Consider the following 7,887-nt stretch of genomic DNA (forward strand, 5'->3'; position numbering starts at 1 on the left):
AAATTTTACTATGATGTACTATAGTACATACCATGGTATACCATAGTAGTACCATGGTATTCCATAGTAGTACTATGGTAGTACCATGGTACCTTACATATAACCATGGTACTATATAGTACTTCAGATATTATCATGGTACCATGGTACATTGCATGGTACTGTAGATGTTACTATGGTACATAGTATGGTACCTCAGATTTACCGTGGTACCTACCATGGTACATACCATAGTACCTCAGATATAACTATGGTACATACTTTATAGTACTTCAGATATTATCATGGTACCATGATAATATCTGAAGTACTATACTGTACAGTATGTTACTATGGTACATAGTATGGTACCTCAGATTTACCATGGTACATGCCCTAGTACCTCAGATATAACCATGGTACATTCTGCCGTACATATTACCATGGTACATACTTCCTCAGATATAACCTTGGTACCTCAAATATTACCATGGTACTTTGCATGGACGCATGGTACAGAAATCTTTTTACTTTAAGCCCGGGCTAAACTTTAGGGTTAAACTTTAGCAAAAATAAAAATAACTAAGCCAAATATTTTTATTTTATTTTAATTATTATTGTGAGTGACTGCAGTAGTGTGGGCATAGGCCATTTGGTCTATGAACGAGTCATAGATCTCCAAAATCAGTTTTAAATGTATAATGTAATATTAATGAGATTTTTATTTAAGTAATGTTCTAATTCTAGATGTTTGTAAATGCTGCATGATTTTGACGTGGTTTAATCAATGGCCGTGCGCGTGAACTTTGAACATTCATGTCGCTTTCAAACCCATACTGTCTATTTTTCAAACACTGGAGCGGCCGCGGCGCAGAGTTGCCATGGAAACGGAGTGAAACATTTTGCGCGGACGTTTCTCCTCTGCTGATCTCGCGGTGATTTTGGCGAATTTGCATGAAGGAAAAAAAAAACTACCACTTTATTCCAGGTTAACTGCTTGTAACGCGCGTTACTGACATTTGTACCGAGTAAAATATTACATTTTTCCCCCCTGTAATGCCTTACATTACCGCGTTACAGCAAAAAGCAATGCATTACAGTAATTAATTACTTTTGTAACGCGTTACTCCCAACACTGATCATACATAATGAAAAAAAAAAGATGCTAAAAACAGCAATGAAATCAGCTCCATCACACAGAGAGGATTATACAAACAATCTGATTCTGTTAATTACGTATTTAATATTATATTTAAAGCAGTTAACATATGAAGCTCAAGAAAATGACTTTCAACACTGTAGGCAAATATCCATACAATTTTTTTTATAAATATAAATAACTCATTTTCGACCAAAAACGAAGTTACGGTCTGTTGCCTTTGCACGGCAGTATAAGTGCTCAGAGTTTTTTCTCTGTTTTCTGAGAAGAAGAAAATAAAACAATGAACAATCCTCTGTAAGTTTTTGCTATTGTAAATATTGCTGCAGATTGGCTCTAAACTCATCAGTATTTTATTCTAATATTGTCGGCATCTCTATTTCCTCTGGGTGCTTCGAGTCCTTCCTCCCTGCAAAATAAAAGCATTGACTGACCTCTCGTATGTGTTTTTATCATGATTGCAGATTGCTCCAGATCAGATGAGTGTGAATCATCAGATTGTGTGCGGCTCAAAACTCACCAGCTCTTCTTGCACAGATGATCTGAAGAAGAATCACAGTAGGAGCAGCAAACACTGCCATCTCAACAATAATCACAATCACTGCAGGAAACATGAGAGGAAGAAGAGAAACTGTACATGACTGAAGTCAAGGGTATTCAACTATCAACAGTTATTGATGAAGCATTTACAGACTGACTGATAGTTTAATGTTATAAAGCTGTCAGTATAAATGAACGTGTCGTACCTCTGTATAACGATCCAGCAGTCACACTGACTCCAGTTTCTGATGCTGAATCAGCTGGATCTGTGGATCACGTCTGTTAGTTCAGTTCAACACATAATGCCACATATACACAACATCATCATCACATAATACTGGAGCTTCACATCACAGAAATTATGAATATGTGCACGAGTCTGTCATCTATTATCTTCTTACTTCACTCTCAAGCTGTCAGGAGGAGAATGACTATCGCCATTCACTCAAAATAAATCTATTTATACAGTGATCATGTGATAATGAACCTTGTGTAGGAGCTGCTGCTGTAGTCCGGCTTGATTTCTTCTCAGAGTTTGAGCTTCTGACTGGAATCAGTGTTGGTGAATCGACTGGAGCTGCAGAAGATGAATGTTCAGACGCATCACCTGTAGGACATTGTGAAGAGAAGCTGATATGTGGGTATATGTAGCTGGATGTGTTCTTTACGTCACAGGCGATAATGTATGTACAGTATGCACAGTTCGGATGCAAAAACGAAAGTAAACAAAAAGTGAAACCTAAAGCAGTCTCAGTCTGATGTTTGCCCCGAATTTAAAAGGCTAGAAAGATCTCCAGAGCAACTGAACTTTTCCAAGCCGGAGGAATTGGCCAGATTGGAAGCAACGGTTTGTGAGTTACCAGATTGCTAGTAAACTAAACACGGATAGCGAGGATGTCCAAGTAAGTGCTCTGATCTACTGTATGCATAGCAAAATCCCCAGAGTTAAATTAACTCTGCTCAGAGTATATATGGTCCCACTCTCAAGAGTATTAAAGCAACTCTGAATCAGAGTTAAAGTTAATGAGATAATTAAGAGATTAATTAAGTGATAATTGGGCATTAGTGATGAACACCTGCTGTTAACAAGCAGAATCACTGAAGGAAAGAGAAACACAACTACAACTGACTTAAACCACAGCCTTAGATCAAATCAACTGAAGATAAAAGAAGACATTACATCTCTGAAGATCTCAGCAGATGAGGATTAAACAACTCCACAAACAGCATTACCAGCTTCACTTATTACTAACCAGATTTACCTTATTTATATCATATGTTTACAGAAGTTCTTTTTAAGAATTCACAGATGTTTAGATGTTGATGTTTTAATGAAAATGTTTGACCATTATGCTGATCAGTGTTTCCATTAGTTGGTCAGTTTGACTCTTGGCTTTTTATATAAGTTTGTGGTCTTTGTTACAGTGTTTACTAAAACACATGATTTGTTGCAAAGGGAACTAGAAACAATGTCACCATTGTTGAGATTCATATGTTGATTCTTGATGTCTGTAGCTGTGTCCGAAACCTCTCACTCATTCACTAATCCCAATATACATAGGTGTGATTGTCAAAGGACAAAAAAGCAGGAAAATATATGGTACCACCTACCATTTTTTTTACGGATTTCTTTCTCTCTTTTCTTTTTTTTCGTTGCGTTTCAGGGCTTCCGTAGGCTATTCTGATCATGCTATGACATTTTCTCGTTGTGCAGCTGGCTCTAGAGGCAGTATTTTCTAACCATGTCGGGGGAAATTTATGCGTAAGCATTTTAGAATAATGTCACTTGCCAGGTCATGTAAGGGGTAGACTACAGAATTTATTATACTTGTCAAAACGAAAATAGGAACTCCACTTACATTCATTTTGTAAGTGTCGGCTTCAGCTAAGAAAATAAATAGTTCGCCCCACACGTCCAAAATTCTTAGCACACTTTAGATAACCTTCCGCAACGAGTGCAGGCTCTTTGGTGGAGCTCTGCTTTGAATAAAGTTTCATCGTGACAAATTAATGGACTACTTGCGGAGTGACATTGTTACGTCCTGTGACGTAGTCTTGTTTATATTGTGCTGGTGATTTTTGTTTTCTCTTTTTCTATCTCTCTCTCTTTCTCATGCAGCACTCCAAATCGTCCGCAGCTGATGCCAATTAGCAGGAGCGTGGCTTATCTGTTGGCAGCCTGTATAAAACCAAAAAGAGACTGTGATCGACAGGGTCCCTCTCCAGCTATCCCAGACATTATTGTGTGTGAATTGCTGTTAAAAAGAGAACTTATATTCTTTGGTGAAACCTGTTGTTTGAGTCCAACGACCATTTAAACTATGTGAGTTTAAACCGTGTAGGGAGTTGGGCGCCAATTTGTTTGGAGTATCCACTCCTTAATTTTTTTCCTGTTTATTTCTAGTCAGGGAGAGAGGTAAGACAACTGTCTTTAATTTTTCATTTATTTTTGTTAGGTAAGTTATCTGGGTTTAAACTTTAGGAAGTCCTTGTTTTGTTTGTTATTTTGGCCTGGCCCTCTCCTGACGATATGGTTATTTAAGTTTGTTTGTCTGTTTATTGATCTTTGTTTGCTTTATAAATATATTGATTAAACCTTTATTAAAAAGAAACTCATTCAGCATACTTTCTCTCAGTTTCCTTTTGTTGCTAGTTGTAAATCAATGAGGTGTTGTGTAGCCTTTTGGTGATACAGGTGAAAAAGAATTAGAGCTGGGATAGATGGAAAGGAGATTTCTCACGTTTATTTATTTACTTTTTGTTACATCTGTTACTCCCTCTGTGAAACCCCTAGACTAAAGTGGGAACGTAACAATTGGGGGCTCGTCCTTTGCGTTCTTTTGTGTGATCTTGTTGGTCTTTTTTTTTTTTCAAAGTAGGCTACTACTAATTTTGCCCCGTGACAATTTGCGCGTCCTTACTAATATTGAGGATTTGTTACTCGCTTGCAAGCAACTCTACTTTGGTGAGTACTACTTTTTTCTTGATTGCTGGCTGTTTTCTTCTTTGGGTGAAAGAGGAGAGTGTAGTAGGGAATATAAGATGGAATTTGATCTGCTCTCATTTACTCTTGCGCCGTCTTTTGAAGTCTTTAATCGCTGTAAAAAGAAAGATCTTATTCAGATAGCTGAATTTTTTAACATCGTCATTATCAAAGAAGCTACCAAACAAGTCATTAAAGAAAAGTTGTATGACAAATTGGTAAGTGATGGAATCTTGCCGAGACAGAGCGACGATAGTGAGGTGGTAGAGCAACTCGACGCCGCAGCAGGTAAAGAGGTGGGTAGTGTAGGTCCACCTGACACAGAAGCTATTGCTTTTCAAGATCCTAGGTTGGCACTGAGGTTAAAGGAGTTAGATCTGGAAATAAAGAAGCAGGAGTGTGAAGCTCAGATGATTAAATTGAGAACTGTTGAAGCGGAGGCTGATAGGGATATTAAGTTGCGAAAATTGGCTTTAGAAGCTCAGCGTGCTGCTCTACAACCAATCCCTTTTCCGCGTACCAAAACTTCTTCAGTGTCCTCTCCGATATTAACGGCAACTAGTCCTTTGGCTGAAGGGCATAGCGACGTGTCTACTACAGTTCCTTTTGACCCCAGTAGATATATTAAACTAGTACCACCGTTCAGAGAAGCGGAAGTAGATTCCTACTTTGTCACGTTCGAGCGAGTTGCAGGAAAGTTAGGCTGGCCAAAAGAGATGTGGGCTCTTTTATTGCAGTGTAGCCTTACGGGAAAAGCGCAGGAGGTTTGTTCTGCTCTGCCAATCGAATCTTCTCTCGACTATGACATAATTAAGGCAGCGGTTTTACGCGCATTTGAACTTGTCCCCGAAGCATACCGGCAAAAATTTCGGCGACACGTGAAAACAGCCAGGCAGTCTTACGTAGAGTTTGCAAGGGAGAAAAAAATCCTCTTTGATAAATGGTGTCTCTCTAGCAAGATAACAACTCTGGAACAGTTGCAAGAGTTAATTATGCTAGAAGACTTTAAGAATTGTGTCCCAGAGAATGTGGTGGTTCATTTGAACGAACAAAAAGTTGCTTGCTTGTCTAACGCTGCTGTTTTGGCTGACGAGTTCGTATTAACACATCGCACTGTTTTTGCTGCAGGACGGCAGCCGAAATTCTCTGCGCCATATGCGGGCGATATGCCAAATGTGATGCCTCATGTAATGCGCCCTGCTAGAGCAGAAAATTTCACGAAGAGTGCTCGTAAATTTAAGTCTGGTAATAGTGAGAGACGGGAATGTTTCTACTGTCTAAGCCCTGAACATTTGATTGCGGACTGTCATCAGTGGAAGCAGAAGGGTTCGAAAACTAAGAGTGTAGCACTTGCTCAGTCCTTATCAAAATTAAGTCCAGCTGATGTAGAAAGTTACCAGCCGTTTCTTCTAGAGGGCATGGTTTCTATATTCCCTGATGCTGAGTTTAAGCCAGTAGTCATGCTTAGAGATACTGGAGCTGCGCAATCCTTCATTCTTGATAGTAGCCTACCATTTTCTGCTGACACGTACACAGGGTATGATGTGTTGGTCCATGGTATTGAGATGCGCTGTGCTAATGTACCTTTGCATACGGTTCACTTAAAGTCAGGTCTTGTCAGTGGAGCTGTTAAGCTGGGTGTCCGTAGACAGTTACCTGTAAAAGGTATAGACTTAATTATTGGGAATGATTTAGCAGGTGGCGAAGTTTTTCCCTCTCCAATTGTGTCATATACCCCAAGTGTAGAGGAGCAGACTAATCTTGCTACTTTGTATCCTTCAGCATTCCCTGCATGCGCAGTGACCCGTGCACAAGCACAAAAATTCAAAGAAGTGGTGGATCTCGCTGATTCCTTTTTAGTTCCTGACACTACCCCATGTGAGTGTACGCTGACTACAGTGCCTGAGCTTCCGCCTGATCCCAGTTCGGAGTCAAAAATCCCCTTAAAAGTGAGTCGAGAACATTTGATAACAGCACAGAGAGAAGACCCAACGCTAGCTAAGTGTGTTAAAGCTACAGATCTTGGGCAAGCGCCTAATTCTGGGGTAATGTATTTCTGGGATCATGGACTGCTGATGCGTAGATGGAAACCAGACGAAGATGATGAGAGCTGTCAGGTGGTGCAACAAATTGTTTTGCCTTCTGGCTATCGAACACATGTGTTGAAGCTGGCTCATGAACATGTAATGTCCGGGCATCTAGGAGTGACGAAGACGTACCATCGAGTTTCCAGATACTTCTACTGGCCTGGTATAAAGTCTGCTGTGTCTACCTTTTGCAAAGCTTGCAAAATTTGCCAACTCACAGGAAAACCGAACCAAAGAGTTCCTGTCGCTCCTCTTATGCCAATCCCTGTGATGTGTGAGCCATTTGAACGACTGATCATCGATTGTGTGGGCCCGTTGCCCAAGTCCAAGGCAGGACATCAATATATGTTGACTATCATGTGTGCTGCAACACGCTTTCCCGAAGCAGTTCCATTACGCAACCTGAGAGCCAAAGCAGTTGTGAAAGAGCTGATCAAGTTCTGTTCCACTTTCGGCCTGCCAAAAGTAATCCAGACGGACCGTGGCACAAATTTTACATCAAGAATGTTTGAACAGATTCTGAAGGAGCTTGACATAAATCATCAGTTATCCAGTGCCTACCATCCGGAGTCACAAGGTGCGATCGAAAGGTTTCATCAAACTCTTAAAACGATGCTGCGCAGCTATTGTGTTGAGACGGGAAAAGATTGGGACGAGGGTCTCCCCTTTCTTCTGTTCGCTGTGAGAGAGACAGTACAAGAGTCTCTTGGATATAGTCCAGCTGAGCTTGTCTTCGGTCATGTGGTGCGAGGACCGTTAAAGTTGTTGAGTGAGCAGCTGTTGACTGAACATCCAACGCCTGTGGCTATCCCTGATTATGTCCAGTCTCTCCGTCAGAGACTTCAGAGCGCTCGTGAAGTGGCAGCAAAACACCTTGAAATCACACAAGGCAAGATGAAAGCACGCTTTGACCAGAAGTCTGTTAAAAGATCTTTCCAGCCTGGTGATTCGGTTCTAGCTCTGCTACCTACTCCTGGTTCTGTGTTCCAGGCAAAGTTTAATGGTCCCTACATTGTCAAGAAGAAAGTAAGTGACACTAATTATGTCATTAACACACCTGACCGCAGACGTAAAAGCCGTTTGTGCCACATCAACATGCTGAAAAGGTATGTGACTGCACAATGCAAAAGTGAAAAGTG

The sequence above is a fragment of the Rutilus rutilus genome, assembly GCF_951802725.1.
Source record: "Rutilus rutilus genome assembly, chromosome: 1".
Taxonomy (NCBI): domain Eukaryota; kingdom Metazoa; phylum Chordata; class Actinopteri; order Cypriniformes; family Leuciscidae; genus Rutilus; species Rutilus rutilus.